Consider the following 13,214-nt stretch of genomic DNA (forward strand, 5'->3'; position numbering starts at 1 on the left):
CATTGGTGACGGTAGATGCAAACCTATATTTCAAATAATCTTCTCGATCATTTCAATTTTGGATGGATTTTGTCAGATCTGATTAGATCTTTACTGATTCACAATGTGACTGACAGAGCTTTTACTAACAGTAGGAGAAGTGTCAGCTCTGTCATTCTCTATATCTGAATGCCTCCTTTTATCTTCTCATTAGTGTTATTCTCAATCCATAGTTTCTTTGCAAGAATCTTTTAAAGCCTTGACAATCCTTGGCAACAGACTGGATATTGGGGGTGAGAAGAAGTGAGGAATTGAAGAAGACACGTAGGCTGTGAGCCTGGGAGAATGGGAGAATGGCAGTGCCCTCAACAGTGACCAGTGACGTTAGGAAGAGGGGAGGACTTTGGGAGGGGGATATAATGAGCTCAGATTTGGACAAATGGAGTTTAAGATGTCTACAGAAGAGCCACTCCAAGATGTACATTATACAGTTGGAGAAGCAAGTCCAGAGGTCAGCAGAGAGGTTAGCACTAGCTAAGTAGATTTGGAAATCATCAGCATAGAGATAATAATTGAATCCTTGGGAACTGGTGAGATCATGAAGTGAAATAGTACAGAGAGGAGAAGAGTGCCTAGGGCAGAGCCCAGAGTCTTTCCTCAGCTGATTATCTCCAATGTTTCCTGTCCCTAGCATATCTGTACGTTTTTTCGAGACAACAGGCTACCTGAGACATGAGACAACAGTTACCTTTTTCCAAATCCCCAGCAGTTAGCACACTTCTTGGCACATTGTAGGTCCTTAGAAATGTTTATTGACTGAGTGATACGCATTTCATGAAGGTTAGTTTAATGAAAACTTGGCAGTATAATACATAAAACCACTTAAATCAGCACACAAACTGCAATATATCACAATACTCTGAAGACAAATAAAAGAATGAAGAAGCCATTGTCAAACCCACAAGGTTGTAGGACAGCCCCCTCCCCCAACTGTTCCCTGTTTGCTATATATGACACATGACCTTTTGACATATGGACTGCCTAAGAATACCAGTGTCAATCAATACAGGGCCTTGGTGTGGTTTTAAGTTGTTTTAAAAGCCAATGTGCCAGCTTAAAACAGCACTAAGACTTTTGGGACAGTATATATTAAACATTAGTAACACTTGAGTTCTTTCTTTTTTAATTTAATTTTTTTTCTCCTTTTTCTCTTTCTCTTCTTTTTTTTAAAGAAAAAAATTCTAACACTTTTTTCCCAGATCCCAAAGGATAGACTTGAGCATGCCTAGGGGCCCACTTTCAAGACCACTGATATGGAGGAGCCTGTGGATTTCCTGTCTCCCAATATCTGCAAAAGACATGCATTTCCTTTGTCTAGAGCATGGGGAGGGAGCTCTGCCTCAAGGAGGGCCAGACTGCCTCTTGACAAGCTTTCTACAGTGCCGAGGCACTCTACACTAGGAGTCTCTAATCATGCAGCACTCGCGCATTTACAGAGGGCCATTCTTCCCAGGCGCTCACTTCCCCAGAAATTAGAAGATTAGCTCCCATACCGCTTTCCTATCAATTACGGAGGTTCGGCTTGAGGTACTGAAGCTGCTTCCTCTTGTCATGGTATTTGATTAGTGCCAGAGAGTCTCGGGCCCATTTGGATAAAGGTAAAAAGCTCCTGGGAAGTTTCTGGGTGAACCTACTAATGCTGTGGGCACACCCACCCTCCAGAGCGCAGCCTTCAAAAGCAGAGAGCCGAACCCATCAAAACAGGTCCCTGCTCTCAGAACTGATTGTTCTCACGACTGCCCAATTTTCCCCTTCAAATATCCGTTCAGGGAAGCTTAAATAGGTCCTCCCGTAGACCTAACAGAAAAATGCATGTGAGGATTTTTTTTTTTTTCAAAGCCTGACTGTGGGAGCCCAGATAACAGGTACTGTAAAAAGTACTGGGGAAGAACAGGGAGACGCGGGGGAAAAAAAAAAAAGCAGACTGGGCGGCGAAAAAGAAAATGTACACGTGGGGGAAGAGCTCCAGAGCTCAACAATGACATCGTGGAATAGGCGTCATGGGGGACCCTAACCATTGAACCATGGTGCCACAGCTGTGTGAATGGCTTTGGAATACAATGAAAAGGAAAGTCAGAAATGATTTCACATGGCAACGTAGCCCTGGTACTCCAAGTGCTGTGTCTCAGAGTCACTGGGCTGAGGGCCAGTGTCGGGGCTCTCACCTGGAGTACTGAGCTAAGGAGGGATTGGATTCCCCTTTTCCATATACAGATCCCAAATGCACTGGAAGTCCTGCGACTTACAACTCCATCTTTTTTTATTTTATTTATTTTTATCCTTCCCTTCCCTCTTAGAATCAATACTGTGTACTGGTTCCAAGGCCGAAGAGTGGTTAGGGCCAGGCAATGGAGGTTAAGTGACTTGCCCAGGGTCACAGCTGAGAAGTATCTGAGGCTTCATTTGAATCTAGGACCTCTCCTCTCTGAGCCTGGCTCTCAATCTACTGAGCCACCCAGCTGTCCTCAACCCCATATTTTTATCAATTAAAGGCACACTCCCTAAAATAAGGTCAATGTGTTATTTCAGGATTTTTTATTTTAAATGTAGTAAACAATTAAAATTAAATTATGTGTCAAAGAAATGAAAATCAAAGGGATGCATATCAGTTGGGGAATGGCTGAACAAGTTGTGGGATGTGATCGCCTTGAATACTGCTATGGGGTACAAAATGATGAGCAAGTTAATTTTTTTAAAAACCATGGAAAGATGTATATGAAATTATGAAAAGAGAAATGACTAGAACCAAGAAAACATTATATGCAGCTACAGAACTAATAATTTTTTAATTAATTAATTCTTTTAACCTTCACTCCTACCTGTCCCTACCTCTAAGAAAGCAGGTAATATGATATAAGTTGTGTATATATTTTATATATTATCATTTGATAGATATTTCCCTTTTTGACATGTTGTGAAACAAGAAACATATTCCTTACATTATGAAGTGAAGAATATATTTCAATCTGCATTTGGACTCCTATTCCTTCAGTGGTAGTGGATATCATTTTTTGTCATGAGTCCCTTGGAGAAGTCCTGTTGGTAGACCTTGTTGGTAATAGTTGATTCATTCACAGTTGATCATCATACATTACTGTTGTTACTGATACAATGGTCTTGTTGCATCACTTTGCGTCACTTCATTTAAGACTTTCAAGGTTTTTTGTGATCTTCTTGTTTCTTATGGCACAACTACATCTTATTCAGCCATCCCCCAATTGATGAGCTCAGTCTCTAGTTCTTTGCCACCACAAAAAGAGCTACTATAACTATTTTAGAATATGTAGTTTCTTTTACTTTTCCCTTATCAACTTAGGATATATGTTATATAATATAATATGTTAGGAAATAAATAGTAACAGAGTCAAAAGGCATATGTATATACTCTTATGACTCTGAATATAATTCCTGAGCACTCTCCAAAAAGACTAGATCAGTTCACAGTTCCACCAACAATGTATTAGTTAGTGTCCCTATTGTTCCACATCTCCGCTAACATTTCTATTTTGTCCTTTTATCATTTTAGCCATTTGATAGGTGTGAGGTGTTATACAGAGCTAATGTTTAAAGCATAACTTGTAAATGTCTACCTCCAGAGAAAAAACTAATCCTCCAAAAAGACCCTCCAGAGAAGAAACACAAAAGTCACAGTTTGCATATCCCTATTTTTTTTTTTTTGGCAAGTGATGTCTTCTCTGGTACCAAGAGGGGGTGGGAGGAGATACCTGGGAATTTTGATGTAGCCAACAAACTAATAAATTAATTTTTAAAATTAAATTATGCATCATGTAATAAATGGAAATTATAATAGCTGGCATAAATTACACTTGAAAACACATTACATATTATCTGATTTGATCTTCACAAACAACTCTAGAAAATGCATTGCTATTATCTTCATTTTATAGATGAGAAACTGAGGCTGAAAAAGATTAAGTGACCTGCCCAGGGTCACACAGCTAATGTCTGAGATAGGATTTAAATTTGTGCCTTGCTGACTTTGCATCCAATACCATCTAAACTGACACCTAGCTGCCTCTAGAACAATAAAAAAAAATGAGTCAAAGTTGAGCACTATGTCATTATAATGACCAAGTTTGACCCCAAGAGAAGAACTTGAGAATATACTTCCCTCCCTCTTTTGCAGAAGTTGGGAGGAGGTGTCTATACATTTGGAGTGAAACACAGACCATCAGATGAGATTGATATATTGGTTAGTTTTCCTAAGCTGCTTGCTTCCCTCTCTCCCCACCTCCCCTCTCTTTTTATTATTTGCTATGAGAGATGGTTCTCTGAGTAGGAAAGATGGAATATATTGGGAAATGAAGGTGATATAATAAACAAAAGATATCAATAAAAGTTTTTAAAAGAAATAATAAATTTTTAAAAAATAAAATTCAGTACATAGCTCCAAAATCCATCTCTGTGTGTGTATGTGTGTGCGTGTGTGTGCTCATGCAGAATTGATAGCCCAGCCACTTCATCCAAACAATTCTTTTGTTTGGGTTTTTAATAAGGAAATTGCTTTGGCCACGGATCACAGCGTGCTGGCCAGGTGAAAGCTCTGTAGCCATCTCTACAAATTTGGATGCGCTGGACCACAGTTACTGCTAAGCAAATCACATAATGATGGCGATCCAACAATAGGGCTCCTCAGTTTGACGCACATTTGAGCAATCATCAAGAGCTCATTCTTTTGGATGAGGCGTTGTTGAATCAATGGGCCATTCACAGCAGGGAACCTTGGTGGTCTATTCTGGGTCCATTTTTATTTTCTCCTTTTATAAGCCTATTACTCAATTCTCTGTGAATTGGCATATTCATTCTGTATGCTGATAATATCATTATGTGCTGATACGTTTATAGATAGTATTTATGAGCCTCTAAAATCCATTTCTAAGTAATATTCCGAGCTGCTTTTCTGAATAATAAATTGGTTTTAAATACTAAGTCTACTCAAGCTAAGCAATTTGGAATCTGGAGCACCGCAAATAGGTCTGGAAGTCATTCTTTTTATCTGCCTCAAATAGCCTGGTGAGTTTTCTGCTTTGCTAATGAATTCATGAGCTTTGAGCAATCCTATGAATGTGGACAAACCAGACCAGACCCACTGGCCCCAGTGAGATTGGGGAGCACCTCTCCATCTTCATGGATGACTTAAAGGTCACCCACCTGGGCTGGTTGAGAGGCGTATTAGAGTAGTGGCTGACAGCTGGTTTATACCTCCTGGAGCTTTCCAACTCACAAAAAGACCTTCCCCTGCTACCAGACCCATGAGGGGGCCAATGAGCTGAAGCCAGCAGGCTGAAACTGCCAGGCTCAGCCCATCACTTCCAACCAGGCTGAAATTGCTCAGAAATGAAGCTACCTCTCTCCTGAATGAATGTACATTTATTAAGCACTATGTGCCAAGCACTGTGCTAAGGGCTAGGGCTTGGTTCTTGTTCTTTAGTCATTTCCATCATGTCTGACTCTTTGGGATTTCATTTGCAATTTTCTTAGCAGAGATTTTAGAGCACTTTGCCATTTCTTTCTCCAGATCATTTTACAGACAAGGAAACTGAGGTAAATAGTTACTTAAGTATCTGAGGCTGAACTTGAACTCAGGAAGATGAGTCTCCCTTACCCCAGGCCTGGCACTCCATCTACTACATCACCTCACTGCCCCCAAGCAGAAAAGCAAAAAAATTCCTACTCTCAAGGCACTGATATTCTAATAAAGACAATAAAGACATTTGGGAAGTTTCAGCATCAAGGCAGAGGGAAAGATTTCCTCCTTTCTTCTGAAGCTTTGGAAGACCAGGACCATCACTACTTATTATATATCACTTCATGGCACCTAGAACAGTCCAGGACTCAATGAAACTACTTATTCAGTTAGCTACAGGCATCCGTTTTTATGGGCAACTAGTTGGCACAGTGGATAGCGTGCCAAACCTGGAGTCATGAAGACCTGAGTTTGAATGTGGCCTCAGACACTTACAAGATGTATGACTCTTGGCAAACCACTTAACCCTGTTTACCTCAGTTTCTTCATCTGTAAAATGGCCTGGAGAAGGGAATGGCAAACGACTTTTAAGGGTTTTAATTTTGGTCAGAAAGATTGTGATCTTCATTCAAAACTCATCTCAAATCCTACTTTGTCCCACTCCAGGATTTCTGCCAAGAAAACCCTAAATGGGGAAGCAAAGAGTCAGACATAACTACAAGTGAAAGATAGCAAATCCAGTCTCATGTCAGCTCTCCCTTTATAGACTGTAAAAAGTATTTTATCTCCATGAAGTTATAGCAATGTAAATGATAAAAAATTGTTTTCATAGCCTTTATTTCTCTTCATCTTTAGAATACCTTGTGAAGTGGGTCAGAACATTTTACAAACTCAGAAACTGTGGCCCAGAGAAGTTATTAAGTGACCTCTCAGGTCATCTAGCAAGTTGGTGGTCCATTACTGTTTTCCATTATACTGTACTATCTAATCAGCCCAGGCACTTGTCCATTTCCCCCTATGAGACCTTGTTATCTTAGCTTCTGGAAAGTCAATATCTCAGTCCAATCAAGCATATCTAGCATGCTATCTTGGAAAGAAAGCTGAACTAGAAGTCTGGAGGCTGGGGCTCTGACACTTAGTGGGTGTATAACAATGGCCAAAGTACTTAACCTCCCTGAACCCTATCTGTAAAATAAAGATAGCAACATCTGTGCTATCTACCTCATGGGGTTAAGTCTCTCTCTCTCTCTCTCTCTCTCTCTCTCTCTCTCTCTCTCTCTCTCTCTCTCTCATCAGATCAGAATGGGAATGCACATCCATATAGCATCTACTATGTGTCAGTCATTGTATTAAGTGTTTTTTATAAATATTTCCTCTGGTCCTCACAACAACCTGCAAAGTGGGTGCTATTCCTATTCCTATTTTACAGATGAGGAAACTGAGGCAAAGAGATTTTAAGTGGGTCACCCTGCTAGTGTCTTGTGTTCAGATTTGTTTTTCAGATTTTCCTGACTCTAGGTCCAGTATTCTATCTTCAGTGCCACCACTAACCAGCTCAGATCCCATTGTTTAATCATCCTAGATCTATATATCCAGACCTAGACTTTCTCTTGACATTCAGTCCTAAGTTGCCAGGGGCTATTTTGAACCTGATGTCCTAAAAACATCTTAAACTCAACATGTCCAAAAAAGAACTCAGTCTTGTCCCTTAACTCATGGTTTTTCTGAACTTTCTCATTTGAGTGATAAGCAGCAGCATCCCTCTATTCACTAATGTTTGCAATTTTGGTGCCACCACCTACTTCTTACTCCATATTTCCATTCAGCTGCTAAATCTTCTCACTCACCAAATCTCTCATCTTTTTGCCTTTCTCACCACACACAGAGAAATGACCCAAGTTCAGGGCTTTCAAGTTCAGACCTGTCCTATAGTAAAAGCTTCTTAATTGTTCTCTTTGCCTTCCATGTCCCTCCAGTCCATCCATCACAGCTTTCTAACTGACTTTTAAAAAATATTGATATCCGATTATGTCACTCATCGAGTCAATAAACGTCAGCAGCATCCTATATCCTCTAGAATCAAATTTAAACTCCTTTGGCATTTAAAGCATTTTTAACATGATCCCCTTTATTTCTCCCTCCTTGCTAGACTTATTACACACTAGATGTATGTGGTAGTAGACTCTCGGTAACCGAGGATGACGATTGTCTTTGTGTGTTTTTGTGCACAAAGATGCTTGTGCGTGAAGGAGATTTAAGTGGAAAAGTCGATGCACAGAGACAGTCCCACTCTCTCGGCGTTGGAAGCCTGGGTCCAGTGGCACAAAAAGTCGTTACACCTGGAGACTTACTCAGCTGCAATGGATGGCCGTGTTGTCTTTTGTGCTCCAACACGCCCTAAGCACTCCACAGTGCTTTGCTGCGTCGCCCTCTCAGACGTTGAACCTTCTTATTGGTTTCTTCCGTCTGTTCAGCTGAAGCAGTCTTCACATGCTGGGTGAGCAAAGCCCTGGTTCACCAGGGGTCGACGACCCGATGGTTACCCTCACAAGGTTTAGCCGGCCTGTCGAAGCCATTGCCCGGGATGTGGCCACTGCCGCATGCTAGCAGCTACTGAGAGCCACAAGTGAGAGCTGGGTGTCAGGTGAGGGTCAGAGGCTGGAGAGCTGTCCTAGGAGGGCACGACAAGCCCTCCATACCAGAGATACTACCCCTCCCTGAGCATCCCATACACCCCAATATATTTGTATGTATGTATTGCTTACCCATTACTACACATGGTATAAGCCACATATGCTAGCCATAAGCTTCTTCATATGTAGCACACTAAGCCATCTCAGGCGAAGATTTTCTTCAAGGTTCAGCTCAAGGGATATCTTCAGTCTTTCCTGATTCCTCCCTCCTCCAGCTGCTAATTCTTCCCCCATCATCAACTACCTTCTATTTTGCTTCTAGCTATATAGATGCTTGGTGCCTCTCCCAGACAGATTACAAGTTCCTCACAGACTGCAACTATTTCACTTTTGTATCCAAAAGAGTCAACTGGTAATCCAATAGATAATCAATTGATCAATAAATAAGCATTTATTTAGCACCTACTATGTACTAATAGGCACTGAGAATATGAGGGGGAAAGTCCTTGGTCTTAAAGAGCTTATAATCTAATGAGGGAGATATGCAAACAAAGATATACAAATCAAGCTTCATAAAGACAAATGGGAAAAAACTTAACAGAAAGAAGGCATGGGAATTAAGGTGGGTTGGGGGAAGGGGATAGAGTACTGAACCTAGAGTCAGGAAGAGCTGAGCTCAACTCTGACCTTCAATTTGAATATACTAGATATGTAATCCTCAGCAAATCACCAAACTTCCTTTAACCTCAGTTTCCTCATCTGTAAAATGAAGATAACAAATTAAATCTATTTCCCATAGTTGTTGTGAAGAAAGAGCAAAATAATATTCATAAAGCACTTTGCAAATCTTAAAGCTCCATAAAAATGTTAATTATTAGTATTACTATTGTTATTATTAATATTATTACTGCCTAGCACAATGCCTAGTACCGTATAAATAGCTGTTAAATCATTAGATTGGTTAATTTTGTAATCCTTAATTTACTATATAATAATAACTCTAATATCTACTTCAGCAGCCAGTTCTTTCTCACTGGTGTCAATGAGAAATTTGGATGACTCAGTTTACCTCTGTCCTTTGAGAAACTTCAGTGCCAAGCGCCCATGTTTTGGGGTTGAACTATAAACTTTAGAGTTGTTTGGGAACTTTAGCATAGGTGGGATTTGTGGACATAGCTAATGTTAAGTGACTTTTATTTGTTTTGAAGGTTTCCCTTATTGTGTTGTCTCCTCTCAGGAGCCCAGCTCCTGAGTTTGACCCTTGCCTTTGATGTGATATAGCTGACCCCTCAGTGATACCCCTGAGGCTGCTGCAAAGAGGTTTTCGCCCTGTTTGTGGTGTCTCTCTGCAGGCTTACCATAGAAAATTCTCCAGAGGGTATAAGAGACCCCCACAAGCTCTGTTTCTCTTTGGAGTCGTGCTTAGCACAGTGTTTTCTCCCAGAGTGGAGTAGGCATCTGAGCTAGCATTCCCCGAAGGGATACGGTTCCCAGAGTCCCTGGGGAGGGGGCCCTGTGTGGCAGCCAGAATATGAACCTATCCCTATTCCTGATTAAGAGTGATTTTTCTGACTACTTAGGTAGTTCTGTTATTTCTAAGTCAACTCTGGTAAGAATCAGATCTAGAAAAATTGTTCTTTTCCTTGATTCCTCCACTTCTTGATGAATGAAATTGTCAAAGCTAGTCATTTTTTTTAGTTTCTCTGTTTTTGAAAGATGGGGCTCCAGGGCATGACAAGCTAGTTGAAATCTTTCAATACTATTCTCTCTATAGGTCTTATTGGCAGATTTATCATTTTTCAAAATCTTCATCTATTTTCTTCTTCTGGCAATGTGGTCATAAGTAGATCCCCACAACAATATCACTTCTTTTCCTCTCAGCAGACTTCACCAAAAGTTTTCTAGAACCTTCTTTCTGGTTTCATGGATTTCCTCACACAAAAAATTCTTCTTAATATAACATTCAACTAAACTTTTTAATTATTATTTTTAATAAATTATTCTTAATAAATTTCCTCATTTCTATATTGAAGATCAACCTATTTTTTAAATGACATTCATATGGCTTGGCTCTTTAAAGTGTTCAAAGTGTTTTACATACATTCTCATGTTAGAAACTGGAAGAAAAAGCAAATGCCTTGCTTATTTTGGAACAAAGTCTGTCAAAGACTGATTTATTAATTATCTAACCAAATGAGTTGCTTAGAAAGTAAGAGATCCAAGGAAGCAGAGTCTCCCCCCTTCCGACAACCACCTTGTCATAATTCTCTTTGGCCAAACCATTTTGACTTCTAAGTCTAGAACTGGTCTTGAAATAAAAGACAATATTCCTTCAGGAATATAAAACAAGGCACAAAGTCTTTTGATTTCCCAAAGAGGGTCAGGACTAGGATAAAAAATATTGGTAACCATCTATCCCCGATAAAAAGAAGGGGACACTTCCTCTTTAAACAATCCTCTGTAAGGATTCTCCATTCAACATGGTGGAATTGGAACAAAGGTAAGAAGATATTTTCTCACTTCAAATTAAAAAGTGTTTGTAATAATCTTGTTTGGGGGAAATCATAATCTCTCCTAGAATTTAGTTGTCTATGAAACAATTAAGTCTTTGATAAGTAGATCAAGGACTTCAGAAAGAATTGTTTCCTTGGCATATGATTAAGCAATGATAACACTTCTTTCTTTCAAGTCTATCCAAAGGGTTTCAGTGTTGGGCATCTATAACAACAGAGGCCTATGCTGATATATTTCCACAAGCTTCACAATATTATTAAGTAGTTAGGAAAAGACTTAATTTTCCTATTTTAAAGATTAGAAAACTGAGCTTCAGAGATTTTCCTAACATCACACAGGTAATAAATATCCCTGTATTAAGATCTCTAGCTCACAATATTTATAATCTATACTTTACCCATTTTTATGTAGCCATATGGGGCCTTGAAGTTTATGTTTGTTTCTCTTCTTGACTATTTTCTCTTGTGAAAAATTATTTCTTTCTGATGACAGTCTCCTTCCTATATTGTTCCTGCTGCTCTCAGTGGCATCTGACTTTGCAAATATTCATGAGAGTATTCTTTCCCTCTTGCTTATTTTTTACTTTAAGAGTTCTTGTTTACTACTGCCTCTACCCTTCTGGTGGCCCAGTGGATAGAGTACTAGACTTGGAATTAAAAAGATATAAGCTCAAATCCTGTCTCTGATACTTACTTGCTGCTTGACCTTTGGCAAGTCACTTAACTTCTATTTTGCTCGGTTTCCTCATCTGTAAATTAGGGATAAGAACAGGATCTACTTCCTAGGGCATTTGTGAGGATTAAATAATATGTTATATGAAAGTATCTTACAAATTATTTTTTTTTCATTTAATAACCCTTACCTTCTTCTGTCTTAGAAGTGATACTAAATATTCGTTACAAGGCAGAAGAGTGATGAGGGCTAGGCATTTAGGGTAAGTGACTTGCCCAAGATCACACAGCTTAGATGTATCTGAAATCACATTTGGACCCAGAACCTCCCATCTTCAGGTCTGGCTCTCTATCCTCTGAGTCACCTCATTTTCCTGCAAAGATCAACTTTATTTTTATCCCATCCCAACTACATTGGGCCAACCCCCTGAGTTCACATTGAGGGTATTTTGGCTGCCTCAACTATATCAAAATATAACCAAGTTGAAGCTCAGAAAAAGATTTAGATATTCATTATTCATTTTAATCTAAAAATAAAAACCAACAATCCCCAAACATCTCTCTGTACTTCCTTTAGCCATTCTCATTGTCGTGCTCCTCCTCCTGTTTTCCTGAGCTTCTTTGCTCTTTCTCAAGCTGAGAATTTAGCTGAAGGGAAGAAGGGAAGGAGGGCAGATTTCTTGCCCTTTAGATGGGTGGCAAAGAGCATTCCCCTGGGAGCCTGCCCAGCTGTTCTGGAGACACCCCAAAAAGGTGGCTCAGACTGGCTCATTTCCTATCTGTTCAGAGCTTCCAGTCAGCTCTGTGTAAACTGGAATCTGCCTCCTAATGATGCTGGGAGGAGGAGGAGAAGAGGACAACGTTGGGATAATTTTAAAAAGTCATCCTTACAGCAGTTCTGTTATCTTTTCCTGTAAAAAGGCAATCTTACAGCACTCCAGACACTGTGCATCATTAGCAGTAATAGGGATCACCAGGAAAAACCCCTTATGTGCAGAGACAATCATTTGCCTCCTCCTGCTAGGGCCATACAAAGGAAAAGCTAAGAAAACGTGCCAGCACCAAAACTAAGCCCTCAGATACATCTCCAATAACCTCCAACCACATCCTTCAGGGGTCCCGGGAAATGTAGCTTTTTAAAAAAATCACTTTTCTGGGGGCAGCTGGGTGGCTCAGTGGATTGAGAATCAGGCCCAGAGACAGGAAGTCCTGGGTTCAAATGTGACTTCAGACACTTCTTGGGCAAAGTCATTTAACCCTCATTGCCTCTCCCTTACCAGTCTTCTGCTTTGGAATTAATGTATTCTAAGACTGAAAGCAAGGGTTTAAAAAACAAAACAACACACCCTTTTTTCTGCTTTAGTATCAATTCTAAGAGAGAAGAGCAGTAAGGGCTAGGTGGTCAGGTTAAATGACTTGCTCAGGTCACCCAGCTAGGAAGTGTCTGAGGTCACATTTGAATCCGGGACCTCTTGACTCTAGGCCTGGTTCTTTATCTACTGAGCACAAAAGAGGCCTCAGGGAAAAGCAAATTTAAACAGGCTAGAAGTCAAAGCCAGACATGCCAAGAGGTGATAACTAACATCTGTAAAAGTAACTTCTGATCATCTCCATATTCTAAATATAATGTAGTATATAATATAAAATATAATATAATAAAATCAATATAATAATCCTATGTCCTGGAACACAGAAATTCCAGGATAAATTAAACTGGAATTCTGGAATGGAAAGGAAGAGGAGATAACTCATAGTTGGAAAAATGGAACCCTTCCAATAGCAGGAAAGTTATAAAATATGCTTTATCAATGGATTAGGAAGAATAATAACGAGTGGAAGGGGGACTTGGCAAAATACCTGACCTTGGGA

Source organism: Monodelphis domestica, chromosome 1, assembly GCF_027887165.1.
Source record: "Monodelphis domestica isolate mMonDom1 chromosome 1, mMonDom1.pri, whole genome shotgun sequence".
NCBI classification, from domain to species: Eukaryota; Metazoa; Chordata; class Mammalia; order Didelphimorphia; family Didelphidae; genus Monodelphis; species Monodelphis domestica.